Genomic DNA, 19,514 nt, shown 5'->3' with positions numbered 1-19,514 from the left:
TTGCTAATCTCTTTCGTGACTACTTTAGTTCAGTATATACATTACCTTCTGACAATGTATTAAATTCCGATTCTGATCATGTGAATAGTTGTATTATTGGTAATTTTACTATAGATAGAAAAACAATTTTATCAAAACTAAAGAATTTGGATGTAAATAAAGGTGCTGGACCAGATAATATTCCGCCTTCTCTCTTAAAGTCATGCTGTTCTGCATTTGTTGAACCTTTATTTATATTATTTAATCGCTCATTATCATCTGGTATATTTCCGTTAAACTGGAAAAGAGGTATAGTCGTACCTGTTTTCAAGGACGGGGATAAGAGTAACGTCACTAACTATAGGCCCATAATTCTGCTTGGCGCCGTCTCTAAAATCTTTGAAAGCATTGTATTTGATGAATTATACTGTCAAACGGAGCATTTACTAATTGATGAGCAGCATGGCTTTATGAAGCGTAGGTCAGTTTTAACCAATCTTACTTTGTTCACTAATTATACAATCTCTAGTCTTGAAAAATCTATGCAGGTTGACGCTATATACACAGATTTCGCGAAGGCTTTTGACAAAGTTGATCATGCATTGTTGGTGGCAAGGCTCGAGGCTCTTGGTTTTTCTCGCGGTATGATTAATTGGGTCAATAGCTACCTCAATGAAAGATTTTTATCTGTTCGCATTGATTGTGACTTTTCTGATGTTTTTCTGGCAACTTCAGGAGTACCTCAGGGCTCGCACCTTGGTCCTCTTTTCTTCTTATTTTTTATTAATAAAATTCATCCCTTATTTAATCACAGTTTGTTTTTACTTTTCGCGGACGATCTCAAATTATATAAAACTATTACCTCTGAGCAAGATTGTATTCATCTCCAGGCTGATCTTGATAAACTTGTAAATTGGTCAATAAAAAACAATCTTTTTTTAAATACTAAAAAATGTAGCGTTATCTCATTTACTAAACAAAAAGCTTTTATTAAGTTTGATTATAAGATTGGTAATGAGACTGTTACTAGAGTGAGCATGGTGCGAGACCTGGGTGTTACTTTAGATTCCGCTCTTGACTTTCGAGCGCATATTGAAAATATTATTACGAAGGCTAACAGGACCTTGGGCTTTGTCACAAGAAGTGCATCTTGCTTCAAAAATCCATTAGCTTTAAAGATTCTTTATGTTTCACTAGTTAGATCAATATTCGAGTTCGCCTGTATTATTTGGCTACCTTATCAGGAATCTTTGTTGACTGAAATTGAGCGTGTACAGAATAAGTTTCTGCGTTTTGCTGCGAGGTGTTTGGGAATAACTTTTGATACTTATAGTCATGATTACTCTGAACTTAGACGCGTATTAAGAATCCCTTCACTTAGACAGAGATTTCTTTATATTGACTTACTCTTTCTTTTTAAAATTATTAATGGAATGATAAATTGTCCTGCGATTTTGTCCTTAATAGACTTTTTTGTACCTTTTAAACCTGTGAGACATCCAACTTTGTTCAAACTTCAACTAAACCGTACTAACTATAGCGATAACTCTGTAATACCACGGCTAACTAGAAAGGCTAACTTGTACAATGATAGGATTGATTTTTATGGAGTCTCAATTAATAACTTTGTAGCTACGTTGCGTGAACTTATATTTTGCTATAATTAATTATTTTGCATGTGTCCATACTTCTTTCAAAAAATTTGTTTGGCTATGAACTTTATTATTAAGTACTTATGTACGAAAGGGCACTGCCCGTAAATACATGTAAATAAATAAATAAATTAAGTGAAAAATCGAAAATTATTTGAACTAATTTATTAGGCATGTATATATATTATATAATTTTTAATATAATTTTTAAATGAACTTTAAGGGATCATACATGCCTAATAAATTAGTTAAAATAATTTTCGATTTTTCACTTTTTCAGGATCGTGATTGTTGAACTACGAGAAGCAATTCGAAAAAGAAAAAAAAAATACAAAACAGTGCAATTTTAAAAAAATATTTGCTTCTTTTGTTTCTACTTTCAGTTTAGTATTTCTGTCAAAAAAACATACATGATCTCTTAAATATTTTAACTATACGCAAATATAATACTCATAGGATATATTGTTCTTTAAATTTATGTTCCGTTTGAGTTGTAATTATTTATTAAGGTTTAATAAACAAGTGGTCTATAAAATTCGTTTGAGTTATTAATATTTAAATATAATAATTAACAGGCCTTAATACGGGTGTTTTTTCACAAGATTATTACTTAATAAATACATGAAAAACAATTTTTATTTTTAGTACAAATATTAAATTTTAATGTAAATTAATAGAAAAAGAAAAAATCTAAGATAAGCAACTACTATCTTGGATATAAAACCACATATACGGCACTGTCAAATTTAAACTGTTCAAATTTAACTTTATATTTAAGACAAAGGACAGCTACATAACATTGTTCCGACACAGTTCTAGAACTACGTTGGAACATCACTTGCAGATTATTTGTGACTAACGTGTTACAGAAATGTTACGTAACATTGTTACAGAATTGTTCCAAATTGTAGTAACAAATGTTTTCCAGAACTTAACAGCAACAGAATTTCAGAACAGCTACATAACATTGTTCTGGCACAGTTCTAGAACTACGTTAGAACGTCAGTTACAGGTCACTTGTGACTATTGTGTTATAAAGCTGTGACTGTTTTCATGAACTTTTTTTTCTTAAAATAGCATCTTTTTTTGAGGAATTTTAAAGAAAATTGATCTCATTTGGATAACAAGAAAAAAAGTTACATTGTTTTTTTTAAAAAAATGACATAAATTTTTAATTAGAGATATCTCAAAAAATTTTGTAAATTCTTCAAAACTTTTTATTTCACGAATTTGAAGGTCATCGCGTTCAATTTTTGTTATACTGAATTCTTCTGAGAGAGTTTTCTCGTCGCGAAAATTATTTTGTTTTTTACCACCACGTCTACCTTTTGAAGAATTCATTTTAATACATTTTTTTTGAAAGCTACTGATTTTCCGGAATAGGTAAACTAAGTTCACTCATAAACGATTTGCCTACAATACCGATAGCTTTTGAATTTAGTCCTGTGTCAACAACACAGAATTTAATTTCTTTCCATAGTATTGGAATTTTTACCGATCCTAATATACTTAATATTGCATTTTCCGTATTAAAATTTGTATAATTAATCTGAACGAAAGATGCTAAATTTTTCCCTTCTATTAAATTAAAAAAAAATAAAAAAAATTTTTTTTAAATTAATCCAAATTATTGAAAATAAAAATTCCACTAATTTTATTTTTAATTGAATCCCACCGCTGCCACCATCAACTTGTTACGAACAAGAATAATTAATTATTATAATTTTAAACAATTATTTAAAATTTTCTATTCGCCGGAGGAACCAAGTTGCCATTAAAAGCCAAAATGAACATTTAACTTAATAATGTTTATTTTTAATGTCGGTTCGATTAATTAATTCGCCGATAGAAGACGAAACTTCCAATTTAATCCTTAGATCGTAAATAATGTTTCTTAGCTTTGAGATGAAAATCCACACTATTTTTGACAGCACAAATAAAAGGTCTATTGATTCAAATAGAACAATTGGGATTTTAGTTTAAAATTTTATTAAAAATGAAAGTAAAAATTGCAAAAATTACACATTATATGCTTTCTTTGTAAAGAGTGGTGTTTTTTTTGGAACGATACAAGTTTTATTACTTAAGGCTAATTTTTCTCTTACACACAACCGTCGAGAGAGCTTGTTGAGAAAGAAGAATTCTCGCGATCTCGTCACACAATCAACGGGCAAAACGAAAGAAAGGTGTTATGCGTATTTCCGCGTCTCGAAACGCGGTACCGGTACCTTATCAGACACAAGCGGCGCAGATACAATCCGTATAGACTGGCCGGTTTTAAGAACAAAAAATTATTGTATAAATTAAAAAATAATTTATTAAATAATTTCTCACTGTACTGATCAACCAATTGGGACTCAGCCGGTTCAAGGTTCGATTTAATTTCACGTCCGCCCAAAGAAAATAGAATTTAAATTGGAGCCAGCTCCAATTCTTAAAATTAAAAATTGGCTCAACGAAAATCTATCGTGATTCAACAATTTTAATTTTAAAAATTTAAGCACTGCTGTTAATTTACCTGGCTCAGCGAAAATCTATCGTGATTCAGCAGGTATATTATTGAGCTTTCTCCACTGTTTAAACTCTAAGTTCACTTGTTAGAGAAATAATGCAAAAATCAGTAACACGTACTATGTGATTGACTGAAGACAAATAGGCAATGAGGCCTTATGAGCTTCTGCTTATAAAGAGCATCGCGAGATGCACTTAGCGGGGTTTAGTGAATCAGGAGTAGAAGGATTCTAGGGGTTTCAGGGATATCGATAAGAAAACTTAGATCATCGTCCATCGATATTCTCAGAACCCATGATTCGTGTTATTCTTTTCTCTGTTGACACTATTGGAACTGCATATCTCCATATGTTAAGTGTATATGTGTGTTTTTAATAAAGTATAACTCGCAACCTTTGTTGAATTCCAGAGCGGTCATAGTTCTGCACAGATTATCATTTTTATATAAAAATAAAACTATTTTCCCTTTTATATATGAGAGATTCTTTTTCAATCGCCCCAGCCCAAAAAGTAAATGTTCTGGGATTGGCTTCATACTTTGGTAAATTGTTGTCCTATATGATAGTAATAAATCCCTAAAATATAAACTCATTAAAAAAATATTTGTAGAAAGTAGAGGGGGTTGAAGTTTTGACGTTAAGGGTAACATTGTCATTTTCAAATCCGTATAACTATGACGAAAGTTAATGGATTTTAATTTATTTATAATGAATTTTAATGCATTTTTCACGTACTTTTCAAAAATGTATACAAAATTTAAAAAAAAAAATTTTTGACCTCTTTTTTTCAAAATCAACCCTTATTTTTCGATTTTCACCCCTTCGGGTATTTTTTTTAAATTTTATTTTCATTGGAAAGCTGAGGTTTTTTCCCATGAGCTATGTAAATATGAAAATGGGACAACAATAATTTTGTGAGAAACAGAATATTAATGTAGGCGGTGCCGATAACGGGTATACCTAAAGATCACCTTCGAAGATATAGGTAGGCACCGCCTGCTTTAATATTCTGTTTCTCACAAAATTATTGTTGTCCCATTTTCATATTTACATAGCTCATGGGAAAAAACCTCAGCTTTCCAATGAAAATAAAAAAAAAATTCCCGAAGGGGTGAAAATCGAAAAAGAAGGGTTGATTTTGAAAAAAAGGGGTCAAAAATTTTTTTTTTTAATTTTGTATACATTTTTGAAAAGTACGTGAAAAATGCATTAAAATTCATTATGGATAAATTAAAATCTATTAACTTTTGTCATAGTTATACGGATTTGAAATATTACCCTTAACGTCAAAACTTCAACCCCCTCTACTTTCTACAAATATTTTTTTAATGAGTTTATATTTTAGGGATTTATTACTATCATATAGGATAACAATTTACCAAAGTATGAAGCCAATCCCAGAACATTGACTTTTTGGGCTGGGGCGATTGAAAAAGAATCTCTCATATGCATATACATTTTACACATACATACGTTCATTTACCTTAATACACATGCATATATGCACGACATACATGCCTAAAATTTTTTTTTATTAGCATTTTGTTGTTTTACAAAATTGAACCTCTTAAAATAAAATCTTAATTGTTGCGAGTTTATATGTGCTTGGAAATGTGACATGTTCCAATTTAAGCTATCTACAATTATTGTACCTATTTTTTTTGAGTTTGAAGGTATTATAGGGAAAAGAATAGAGGAACGAAGGCAGTGTATGTGTCGCAGTCTCTTTGTGAAAAACCGCACTTCATGAAGTGACTGGACGCTTCATGGAGTGCTGCCACATTGTGAAAAAATATTTATTTCACGATGTGTCAAAAATTTTAAGGCATTTCATGAAGTGCTACAGCCAATTATGCACTTTGCGTAACGATATAAAATTACACAATGCGTCCAATATAAGAATGCCTTTCATGAAATGTCAAATTCGCTAAATGCCGATAATGAATAAAATATAAAAAATGCTCTCAATTGCCAAACAAAAACTTCCAATATTTAAAGTAGGAGACTGTGTTTTGCTGTCAGTGCCCAAGATTGATCGCGGTCCTAGTGATCCATTAAACATTGTATGTGTGATTATGGATACTAAAAATAATGTTTATCAGCTTGGATCTAAATTCGGAATTATAAAAGGATGGTTCGGAAGCGAACAACTCATGAAAGCTGAATCCAATTTTATTGCAAAAGAGGACGTTGACCTTGACCAGACTATAACAGTCAGAGAAGTTGTGAAAAAGAATACCGGTGGGCAAGGACATTTTAAATGTAATTTTAAAGCTTCTGGTCGTCAATACAGTACAAAAATATGCGTCTGTATAAAAAGAGGTCTTCTATGTAATAGTAAATGTCATAATAATCTACCATGTAAAAATAAGTAAAATATAAAAGTTGGATTTACTTGCATTTTTGTTTATAATTATGTCATTCATTATCGGCATTTAGCGAATTGGACATTTCATGAAAGGCTTTCTTATATTGGACGCATTGTGTAATTTTATATAGTTACACAAAGTGCATAATTGGCTGTAGCACTTCATGAAATGCCTAAAAATTTTGGACACATCGTGAAATAAATATTTTTTTCACAATGTGGCAGCACTTCATGAAGCGTCCAGTCACTTCATGAATTGCGGTTTTTCACAACGAGACTGCGACATATGCATCGCGCGATACTCCTCGAGCGCTTTACACATATGCGTTACGAAAGCATCCATGCTGCGAGACTCTTTGCACCTGCACGCGTGAGAGAGAGATAGACGTATGCAATTCTCTTCTTCTTGTCAATCAGTTATTTTATTGTATTATCTCCTGAATTTGATTCTTCAGATTAGGGGTAGTTTTTTCGATTAAAAAAATTCAGGGGGTGCTGGATCAATGCTGGCTTTGTTCTTGAGTTAGTGGAGCAAAGTTTCGTAGATGTAAAATTCTGTTTTTTAAAAAAATAAGTTGATTTATTTTTTATCTCCGAAGTGTGACCTCAAATTCGGTTTCATCGGGCCAAAATACTATAGGAAATATATGTCTAGTTCAAGAAACAGACAACTTTTTTTTTGTGTGCCTGTGTAATCGATAGTTCTTTGATTCTCCATCGTAGCCTACAAGGATCAATTTCTTGCTTTTCGGATCGAATTTCTTCCTTCTCTCTTTAGGAACATTCAGATACCAGTAACTACCGAAAACTCGTAGATGGTTGATTTCAGGTTTGCGATTAAACCATTTTTCATAGGGAGTTTGTGTCTCACCTTGTTGAAACACAACTCTATTCAATAGATAACACGCTGTGTTAATTGCTTCTGTCCATAGCTTCCTCTTAACATTACTGCCTAAAAGCATGGTTCGTGCGCTTTCAACAATTGTTCTTATTTCCCTCTCTGCTCGGCCGTTCTGTTGATGAATGTACGGGGAGAAAAATTCATGAACGATTCCTTTTTCGCGTATAAACTTGCTGAACTCTTCCGAAGTATACTCAGTTCCGTTATCTGATCGCAAGCATTTAATTTTATTTCCGGTTTGAGTTGTTACAAAATGTTCAAAATCATTAAACCTCTCAAACACTTCTGACTTGTGTCTCAAAAAATAAATTTTTCTGAAACCCGTGCTTTCGTCTTTAAATATTAAAAAATACTTTGATCCTCGCGGGGATTCGATGTTAATAGGACCACAAACATCAGTGTGAATTCGTTCACCTGGCAAAGCATCACTTACTTTGTTTCTTGATGGATGTGGTTTGCGAGATTGCTTCCCAATCACACATGATTCACAAAAGAAATCACTGTCTTTATCACTCGCGATATTGTCAATTTCGTATACTTTACTCGTATTTTTCAGAGCACAATTAATGTTTATATGTCCCATACGCTCATGCCACAGCTTTAGCATATTTTTCTTATTACTTTCACTTTGAGCTACGTTGCACTGAATTGTCACTTTCACTCGAAACAACATGCGGAATAAATCACCTTAACAGACAACAAGTGATGACAGCTGTCCATCACTATCACGAATTTCACATTTATGTTCGAATGAATGAAACGAAAACTTCTTTTTATTCACTGTTATTGAACACAGGAACTAGAAATGTCGGGAAAGGGGGGATAGGTGATATTTCGATATAATAAGTTTAAAATTTGTGTTTAAATATTTCTACTTGAAAATTATAATTGTTGAAAAATTGTTAAAGTTATTTTCTTATCGCGTTCGTTATCGTTGTTACTGCTAGTTCGATGGTGGGTTTGTGTTTTTATTGCCTTTCAGATTGTTACCTGAGAAGAGACCATCCCAGGAGACAGACAGTTTTCCTACCTGAACGGAGGGACGAGACTTCCCTGCTGAAAAGGGTACGACAAATTCGGCTTTCCCAGCTAGGGACAACGACAAAAAAGGGGCCAGACGTGAAGAAGTGGGGTTCCCAGCTCGGGACGCTTCAAAGAATACGTCATTAACGGCTTATTAGTTATTTGGCAGTGCTGGAGTGGAGTTCTCGTTGTGAGACGTTCCTTTTAAAACACTACGAAGTTAATAATTAATACCTTTGTAAAGTCAATTGTGATTTGTATTATAATTCCTTGATTAAAACTCATTCTATTGGTTACTAATTGTGTATTCTATTTAATTTACTTTTTTTTCCTGTCCGACATGGGGACCAGTCCCGGCTAATAATTAACAACTGTCCCGATAGAAAATAAGTTTCGTCTCAACTCCGGTACAAATAGCACATCTCTTAATTCTCGTTTAATTGTTTTTCCATTTATTTCCTCTTGAATTAATACTGTGCCAGCACCTTGTGTTGTTAGAACTTTGTCATCCGCGATTACCACAAAATGTTTTTCTTTTACCGGTTCAAAATGAGTGAAAAAATCTTTTCTGTACGTCATGTGCCTGCTGGCACCAGTGTCCGCAATCCAGAAATCCTCATTTTTTTCACTGTTCTCGGAATATAGCGCGATTGTTTCAGTAATATATGCAGTTGTCATTTTGCTTTCATTGCTATTTTCTTTCTTGTCATTTGCTGCCTTAGGACATTCTCGAACCCAGTGACCCTTTTCCTCACAATAAGCACACTTAGTTCGCTTCTTGAGTGCTTCGATTTTATTTTTTTCGATAGCGCTTGCTTTTTATTTTCTTCCTTTTTTGTACTTTTGCTGTTTAGAGTTTCTTTAAATTTTAGGGAATTAACCTGCAGCGCAAGTGTAGAAACGCTGTCCTCCACTCCTGTTAATCGCTTGTCTTCTCTCAAAAGTCTTGATATAAGATTTTCCTTTTTTCTCTCCGCTTTTGGAGTACACTCCCAGGCCGTTCTGAAAGACGAAAATCTGAGCGGCAAGCTGCTTAATAACTTTGACTCAACAGCTTTATCAGAAAGATTTTCATTTACATCTGAAAGCTTTTTACAGATGCACTCTAATTTCTCTATCTGTAGAGATATGGATTCACCATCCTTTATTTGAAACGCGTAAAACTCTTCCCAAGCACTTTGTTTCATCCGACTCTGCTTTTATTTTATACAGAAAAAATATATAAGCGCAGTTGAAATGTCCTGGGCCCATAACCTATTGAATTTATTTTTGTTGATTCATGCAATAAATAAAACAATCAATTTTAGCAAAACATATAGTATGTATATATATATTTCTCTGAATAATATTTAAAGTGTACAGAAAGACTGCTCATAGTCTATTGAAAAACATACCTACCCGAAGGTATTGCAATTACTCACATTTTACCTGAGGTACAGCATTTTGGTAAACAGAAAAGTGGGAGGTTTACAATTGGGTACAAATATAAAAAAAACATCTGATCGTCATCTGCAGAAATAGGCGACGAACAATTTTTATTACTATACATGCACTAAAGAGACTTAATCCTCCAATCCTTAGACTAGACACGTTTTAAGAAATAAGATGAACTTTCTAAATATACAGCTGATTGTAAAATTTATATTTAAGATCTTCTAAATTCAATAAAAAAAATCTAAAAAAAAGATTTTTTTTTAAATTGGAATTATTTTGGTTTTTATCAAAAATAAAGACTTTTAGAAATTCTCTAATAAACATAAAATTTCTCAAAATTCTATTTCTCAAAATTTTGTTAACAATTGAAATGTTTAGTGTTTATTGAAAATAAAGTCTATCTTAAAAATTATCAAAAATAAAATTTGGCAAACATTTTTATTAAAACTATTATTTTCAAATTTTTTTTAAAAATGTGATTCTTCAAGATATTTATTAAAAACGTCATTTTCGGAATTTTTGTTGAAAGTATCACTTTTCAAAACTTTATTAAAAATGTTATCTTTCAGAAATTCTCTAATGGACTTAAAATTTTTCTAAATTCTATTTCTCTATATTATATTAACAATTGAAATTTTTAATGTTTATTGAAAAGGAAGACATTCTTAAAAATTATCAAATATAACATTTTTCAACATTTTTATTAAAACTTTTAATTTTTAAAATATTATTAAAAATGGAATTCTTCAAGAATTTCATTAAAAAAGTCAATTTCGAAATTTTTGTTAAAAATATTTTTATTAAAACTTTATTATTTCTTCAGGAATTTCAAAAACGAATGTCATTTTCAAAAAGTTTTGTTAAAATATTATTTTCAAAATTTTATTAAAAATTTTTTATTTTTAGAAATTCTCCAATAAACATAAACTATTTTTAAATTCCTTTTCTCTATAATTTGTTAACAATTGAAATTTTTAGTGTTTATTGAAAATAAAATGTTTCTTAAAAATTACCAAAAATAAAATTATTCAATATTTTTATTAGAGGCCGTCCATAAACCACGTGGACAATTGTTCACCAATTTTTGACCCCCCGCACCCCGTTGTGGATAATCGTGGACATTTGGCAACCCCCCCCTCCCTTTACACTTGTCCACGTGGATATTACACAATTAAAAAATCGGACAAGTGCGAGTTACACTCGCATAAAAACCGAGGGTTCCGTACCCCTAATCCTAAAATTTGAGGAGTTTAAAGTGTGAAGCCCGATGGAAAAATTCCAATTTTGCTTAATTTTTCTTGTAATGTGAGCATGGAAATACATATCATAAGTTTTTAAAAATTTTTTAATTTTTTTATCATTTAACATTTTCAATTTTATGATTTTTTTAGATTTCACCAAATAATTAAAATATCAACAAATAAAAAATGTCAAAAGATAAAAAAAATAGCAAATGGTAAAAAAAGAAAATGGCAAAAATGGAAAATAATAAAGAATGGCAAAACACTACAAAAAAATATAGCAAACACAATTGAGCTGCTCGGAAGAAGAACTCGCTCTTCGCTCGGAAGGGAAAAGAACGGTGCTGAAAAATGGCCAAAATTTGCCCATGCGGGAATTATGAAAAACGAGTAGTTTTCCATAGTTTGAACCCTGCTGAATCCGAAAATGATAGTTAGAATCTTGCAAACCTGAGGGAAAGGGATGAAAAACTACCCCTAAATAAGCAATTCCAATAATTCACGACAATTAAAATGCAGTCAAGTAACATCTAAAAAATAAACCAAAATCGCTTGAAAATTGTTACTCGGAGGTTTTCGGGGTCGCTGATTACGAAAATGATGTTAGTTTTTGAAAATTCAAAATGGCGGATCCAATATGGCGGATGAAAATTTTAAAAATCCACAAAATTTGCATAAAACTCGTTACTCGGGGGTTTTCGGGGTCGCTGATTACGAATATGATGTTAGTTTTTGAAAATTCAAAATGACGGATGCAATATGCCGGACGAAAATTTTAAAAATCCACAAAATTTGCTTAAAACTTGTTACTCGGGGGTTTTCGGGGTCGCTGATTACGAATATGATTTTAGTTTTTGAAAATTCAAAATGGCGGATCCAGTATGGCAGACGACTTTTTTGAAAAATCATGAGAATCGCCTGAAAATTGTTACTCGGGGGTTTTCGGGGTCGCCGATTACGAATATGATGTTACTTTTTCAAAAATTGGAAATGGCGGTTCCGATACGGTTGGACAGTTTTCTATGAACCGTCGTATTCGCTTGAAACCACTAATATTTATTATTTGAAGTGTTCTAGACATCACTTACTGTTTATTTATACGTATACCCAAGAAGCACGTAATATAACCTCAATATCAAGGTAATATTACATGTAAGATTCGTAAAATAACGTTGTAATATTACAGTAATCTTACAGTGATCTTAAAATGTCCGCCTCAAGGTAATATTACCGGTAATGTTACTGTAATATTACGCGCAAATATTAAGGTAATATTACAGTAATATTGCAGTAATATTATACCGTAATATTAAGGTAATATTACAAGAGAATATTACAGTAATATTATGAGAATATTTCTTTACGAAAAAAATCTACCCATCCAGGGAATCGAACCCCGAACTCAAAGCACACGAGTCCAGAGTTTTACCAACAAGCCAAATTGACTTATAATATATTTACGTTTTTTATGCTTTATGAATAACTCAAATCAGTCTGTAATATTATTGTAATATTACCGTTAATATTACTGTAATATTACCGTTAATATTACAGTAATATTCCCGGTAATATTACCTTGAGGCGGACATTTTAAGATCACTGTAAGATTACTGTAATATTACAACGTTATTTTACGAATCTTACATGTAATATTACCTTGATATTGAGGTTATATTACGTGCTTCTTGGGTATACGTATAAATAAACAGTAAGTGATGTCTAGAACACTTCAAATAATAAATATTAGTGGTTTCAAGCGAATACGACGGTTCATAGAAAACTGTCCAACCGTATCGGAACCGCCATTTCCAATTTTTGAAAAAGTAACATCATATTCGTAATCGGCGACCCCGAAAACCCCCGAGTAACAATTTTCAGGCGATTCTCATGATTTTTCAAAAAAGTCGTCTGCCATACTGGATCCGCCATTTTGAATTTTCAAAAACTAAAATCATATTCGTAATCAGCGACCCCGAAAACCCCCGAGTAACAAGTTTTAAGCAAATTTTGTGGATTTTTAAAATTTTCGTCCGGCATATTGCATCCGTCATTTTGAATTTTCAAAAACTAACATCATATTCGTAATCAGCGACCCCGAAAACCCCCGAGTAACAAGTTTTAAGCAAATTTTGTGGATTTTTAAAATTTTCGTCCGGCATATTGGATCCGCCATTTTGAATTTTCAAAAACTAACATCATATTCGTAATCAGCGACCCCGAAAACCCCCAAGTAACGAGTTGTAAGCAAATTTTGTGGATTTTTAAAATTTTCATCCGCCATATTGGATCCGCCATTTTGAATTTTCAAAAACTAACATCATTTTCGTAATCAGCGACCTCGAAAAACCCCCGAGTAACAAGTTTCAGGCGATTCTCAAGATTTTTTAAAAAAGTCGTCCGCCATACTGGATCCGCCATTTTGAATTTTCAAAAACTAACATCATATTCGTAATCAGCGACCCCGAAAACCCCCGAGTTACAATTTTCAAGCGATTTTGGTTTATTTTTTAGATGTTACTTGACTGCATTTTAATTGTCGTGAATTATTGGAATTGCTTATTTAGGGGTAGTTTTTCATCCCTTTCCCTCAGGTTTGCAAGATTCTAACTATCATTTTCGGATTTAGCAGGATTCAAACTATGGGAAACTACTCGTTTTTCATAATTCCCGCATGGGCAAATTTTGGCCATTTTTCAGCACCGTTCTTTCATAGCAGTTGTAGGCATAAAAATAGGAAAAAAAAAATTTCAAAATTTTTATTTTTAAAAAGTACTACCTTGTATAAAATATTGAAGCGCATCTTTTTTTTCTTTGAAATTTTTTTGTAGAGCGAATATTTTAGTTAATAATAACAAAAAACTGACAAATTTTAATTCTTAACTTTCATTCAATTTTAAAACATAAATTGTCATATCTTTGACAATTATTAATAAAATTACTTTAGAATTGATATCCTAACACATTGAAGTATAGAGAAAAGGATAACATAATAAGAATGTTCGAAATCATCATTTGTTTAATAATTTTTAATTGTTATTTAAGGACATATTGATAATCATGTTTTCTTACCTTTGCCGACAAAAAGTCTGCGGGGAAGTTCCGAGTTTCAAGAACTTCCAGTGAGACATTTGTTTATCAATGTGTAATAAAGTTTTTTGTAAATTTACAAAACGATTTATTAAATAGTTTAAAAAATATTGAAGTTTTAAAGAAACGCGTGCAGCCGCATATCACATCGCCACGTAGAGTAGAGTCTTATTACGCTCTCAGGGCGTGAAAACATCATCTTCCCATTACTTTTCAATAATATTATTAGTTATTTTCATAATATTATTAATTAAATTGTTTAAAATTATGAACAATTAATAAAAAATTAATTAACAACATTATTAAAAATAATTTTAAAAATTTTTAAATATGTATATATTGTATCTAAATTTTTATTAAATATATTATATTATTAAATAATTTTAAATTTTATTACATTTAAATAACAATTATGTTACTAATTACAAATGTTATTACAATGTTAAAATATAATGTAATACGTGTCGTCAAAAAGAAAACCGTTTAAAAGTTAATTTTAAACATCAAATTAAAAAATACAATAAAAGTGATATACTATAACTTTTCATTGTGATATAAAATAGGTTACTAAATAAAAATGTAACTACAAAGTTAAAATATTGTTAAATATTAAAAATTAATATTGTTTAAAAATATGTTATCTGCAAAAAAAATGAACGTATACTTTACAAACAATATTTCTGAAACAATATTATTTTACTTATTAGGTAACTAACTTGTACAGTATATTTATTTTAATTTTTTATTAATTGTTTTAAAATTGAATGAAATTTAAGAATTAAAATTTGTCAGTTTTTTGTTATTATTAACTAAAATATTCGCTCTACAAAAAAATTTCAAAAAAAAGATGCGCTTTAATATTTTATACAAGGTAGTACTTTTTAAAAATTAAAATTTTGAAATTTTTTTTTTCCTATTATGCCTACAACTGCTTCCGAGCGAAGAGCGAGTTCTTCTTCCGAGCAGCTCAATTGGAGTTCTCGCTATATTTTTTTTGTAATCTGCACGCAAAAATACGTAAAAGTGTATAAATTTGAAACTCTTTAGATAAAATATTCTTCGTTTTTTGGGGAAAAATCATGATTTTTATCGAAAATTATTAGTTTTTCCTTGAAAACACAATGATAATTAACTCCAATCGTTCTCGCTATATTTTTTTTGTAATCTACAACTAAAAATACGTAAAAAAGAATAAATTTGGATCCCTTAGGATAAAATTTTCTTCTTTTTTTATTCGAAAAATCCATGATTTTTCCTAAAAATATGAGTTTTTCTTAAAAACAATATGAACATCAACTCCAATTGTGCTCGCTATGTTTTTTCTGTAATCTACACGCAGAAATACGTAAGTATACCAAATATGAACTGCCTTCGTCAAATATTGTGTGCGCTAGGAGGATTAATCGCTTTTTTTCAAAATTTTTGATTTTTCCTTGACAACGCTATGTAAATTAATCCGAATCATGTTCGCTATATTTTTCCTGTAATTTTCACGTAAAAATACATAAGTGTACCAAATTTGAGCTCTCTATGTAAAAAGATGGGGCAACCAGAGGGAGGGTACATAGTCATTTTTAGGGATTTTTCGTAAAAATTCATGGTTTTTCCTTGACAACGCTATGATAATTAATTCCTATGAGATTCGCTATATTTTTCCTGTAATCTACACTCCAAAATACATATGTATACCAAATTTCAGCCCTCTAGATAAATTCGTGTGGCCGCTAGGGGGGGGGGTACATACCTTGCTTCACTAGTCTCATTAATAGGGTTCCCCCTTCGGGTACGGAACCCTAAAAAATAAGTATTTTTTGTATGTTTCTTCTACATTTTAAAAAATAATCAAGCTTATTATTCATTGAACATATTTCCAAGCAAAAAATTACAAAAATGATTAATGATTAAAACAATAGATACACACTCTTTATTTTTTTGTAATGATAATAATATATTAAGCTACGCCTATCTATTTTGGAAACATCTTTATTGGCTTTTGATCACGGAATTAAAAAGTGGTTTAACCATAAGTTTAATATCTCTCTTCCGACAGATTTATCGTTTCATTAATAGTCCAAGGTTGACTGATCCATTCTGAAAGATTTTTTATTTCATTGAAGCATTTCTCATTTGGCAGTTCTGTTGCGGTTGATTTAATATTGTCTTCATCTAGTGTATCACTTTTCAAGCAGGAAACTTGAACAAGACTGTCCATTTTTTGGCAGAAGGTTTCTTGATTCGGATATTCTTTCCAAAGTAAAGCATTAAGTGGAACCAAATATGATTTTGCTGCAAAGGAAAGGCCGCTTTCTTTGAAGATGCGATCTAGCGTTTTAAAAAATGTTAACATTAGTTTTCGAAAATATTTTAAATAATTTTTTAATTTATTTATCTATTTATGTACCTTTAAGAGCGCACTGTACTGTAGGGTAATACATATCATATGGAGGATTCACAGAAAAATCTCGTCCGCTAGTTTTTAAATTGATTGATTGCCTTACAAATAAAAGTGGAAAGTAATCAGTAGGTCCAACATCAAAAGTTTCTTGAATTTCCAAATCAAACTCCGTACGTCGAAGCGGAAAAGGAGGCGGAAAAAACCCATCTGGCAGTATCAATTTAAGATCACTGCGCATTGGACCACAGCAATTGATATCCTCACATTTTACAATCTATTAATAGGTAAAAATTATTATTTTCTTAATATAAATGAGGTTAAGAATAATATTTTATCGCATACATACCTGCAAGAAGTAGTTGCTTTCACGCACATGTCTAAAGTACTATTCTGGTGACTCCACATCTGGAAGATGAATTTCGCAGCCTTCATCGGAATACTCTGCCACGACTGGATAGTTGTCAATTGCAACAGAACTCCACACTTCAGCTAAAACCTCACCTGCATGCTTGAAATTTTTAAGCTCTAGGTCAGAGTCAATTGTTTTACTGGAGGAATTGAGGTGGTTTCCAAAGTGATCATGAGAAAGGATAATTCCCGAGAGCTATCGACTTAAGGGTGCCATCCGACGCTCCACCGTATTAAAAGCGCTACGTCCTGGCGCATTGGTCATAATGAACAACGGGAGTAGTGGTCCCTGCTTATTTGCTGCTGTGATACCAATTGACACCCGAGCTTTGTCCTCTTGGGATATGAAAGCACATTGCTTTGGTCCAAGAAATGACACTAGCTCTTCAACAGACCTAGAAATAAATGTTAAAAAACTAATAAAAGAGACTACACATATATCAAGCAAAGAATATTGCTGATTTTTGTTTTAGTGCTTTGAGGATAAGCTACTTGAGATCAGGAATACAAGAAATTTAAAAGCAATGTTTAAAAAAAAGGTTAAAAACTATTTTCACCTTATACTTGCGACACAATACTTCCCGTCTGAATGATGTTTGTGGCTACTTTATCGGCACGACTTAATTTGACAGGCACGGTCACAACATGACGCTTGCCTTCAGTTGTTCGCGAATCACGGGGTAAAAGTCGCAAATATGCAACACTACGTGATAACTTCAACCCAAGATTACTTAATTCTTCGTGGAGCTCATCCACAGTTTTAACAAAACGAATTTTTTCGATTCGTCGACGTTCGTCCGCCGAACTTCCAATTATTGCGATGTCTACTATAGTTTTAAGCAATTTAGGTTGATCTTCCTCTAAACGTGGCCTCCCTGTTTTATTTCGCATCTGAAAATTAATGAAAAGTCAACATTTTTGATTATGTATTTCTTAAAAACTAAACTATTATATAATAGAAACTTAGTTACCTTCAGTTCTTTAGATAAATGTAAATCTTTTGTGATCAATTTTTTTATTGCTTCTTTTTTTGCGGCCCTATATTTTTTCTTGAGCAGAGCTTTCGATGTTTTTCTTTTCAAATTTTTCTTTTTTAATTTTAGTTTTTTATCAAGCTGTAAAATACGTTCAATTCTCTCTTCATTGCCAAAACCAGCATCTCTCCTTTGTCTTACAGTATTCAAGTCACTTTCTATAAGACATATTTCTTTTTTAAGCATTTCTTGTGCTGGAGCAGGTTTGGTTTGGGAAGACATGATATTTTCATGATGTTCAATTTCATTTTCTTAGTCACTACTAATGACAGGTGGATTTTTTTCTTATAAAAATTAATTACTTAGAATGTATATTTTAGGCTCCAAATGCGAAAACGGTAATTGAGCGAAAAAAGCGACCACAACGCGTTGTGGCTTATGAGATTTGTCCAAAACCCGAATTTCGTTTCGTGGCTTACCCAAAAACGGTCACAACGCGTTGTGGCAAAATCAAAACGTTCAAAAAGCGAATTCGTTTTACGTATCTTCTTATATTGCACCACAACGCGTTGTGGCAATAAGGAAAGGCCACAACGAGTTGTGGTCGCTTTTTTCGCTTAATGACCGTTTTCGCATTTGGAGCCTAACATATATGTATATTTTAAGAATTATTTTATTTTATGATGAAAATAAAAGGTTTATTTAGTAATACTTTAACTATTTAAAGGAGGCTCCTTATTTGTGTAAAAAAATATCGATTTTTTTATGTTATTTTAAATTACTACATTTTTAAAAACGTATAGTTAAATTTTTATTTAAAAGAGATTCTAGAGAAACTTACCTTGATAAAGTAATTTAGAAATTTTGTCTTATGTTTTGTAGAATCCGTTTTTAATTTTTCAATTTGTTCGATTATATACGCAGAAAATGCACTTTTTTCAGTATATTTTAATTTTGCGTTTTTCCATATCACATCACTTTTTTTCTGACACATAGCACCGTCTAACATTGGGTGAGAACTTTTATAAGCTAAAAACAGCTGGTGATATAAAACACCCATTTTCGACGTCCTTTTTGCATATAACAATCATGTAACATGCAAAATTATAATGAGTACTTCCAACCCACGTGAAAAAGTTTATTTTTATTTATTTTATTTATATATTTATTGAAATAAATCCTACAGTCGTAAGACCAGTTACAGGATTATCGTAGAGCTAATTACAATTGTATCATAATAAAGAATAAGTATAATAATAGTAAAATTATGTAACATACTTAGGCTCAAATCGTATTAGTTCTCTCTAATATAACGAATAACATTGTCAAGAAAAGTATTTAGTGATTGATCCAATATATCAAAATGATTAACAGACCCGCAGTATAACTTATTATACGTTTCGCATAGTTTTAGAATTGGTAGGGTATTACCAAGATTCCCGGTGTAAAATTGTGCTGTATGACGAGAATAAAATTGAGGAACAAAGATAGGGATTTCAGATAATAAGTATGGACTAGAGATTAGTCCATGAATTAATTTAA

The sequence above is a fragment of the Leptopilina boulardi genome, unplaced genomic scaffold (assembly GCF_019393585.1).
Source record: "Leptopilina boulardi isolate dan_hultmark-lab unplaced genomic scaffold, ZJU_Lbou_2.1 LbouV2_244, whole genome shotgun sequence".
NCBI lineage: Eukaryota > Metazoa > Arthropoda > Insecta > Hymenoptera > Figitidae > Leptopilina > Leptopilina boulardi.
The sequence above is the reverse complement of the archived record's forward strand: the minus strand, read 5'-3'. Positions refer to the sequence as shown.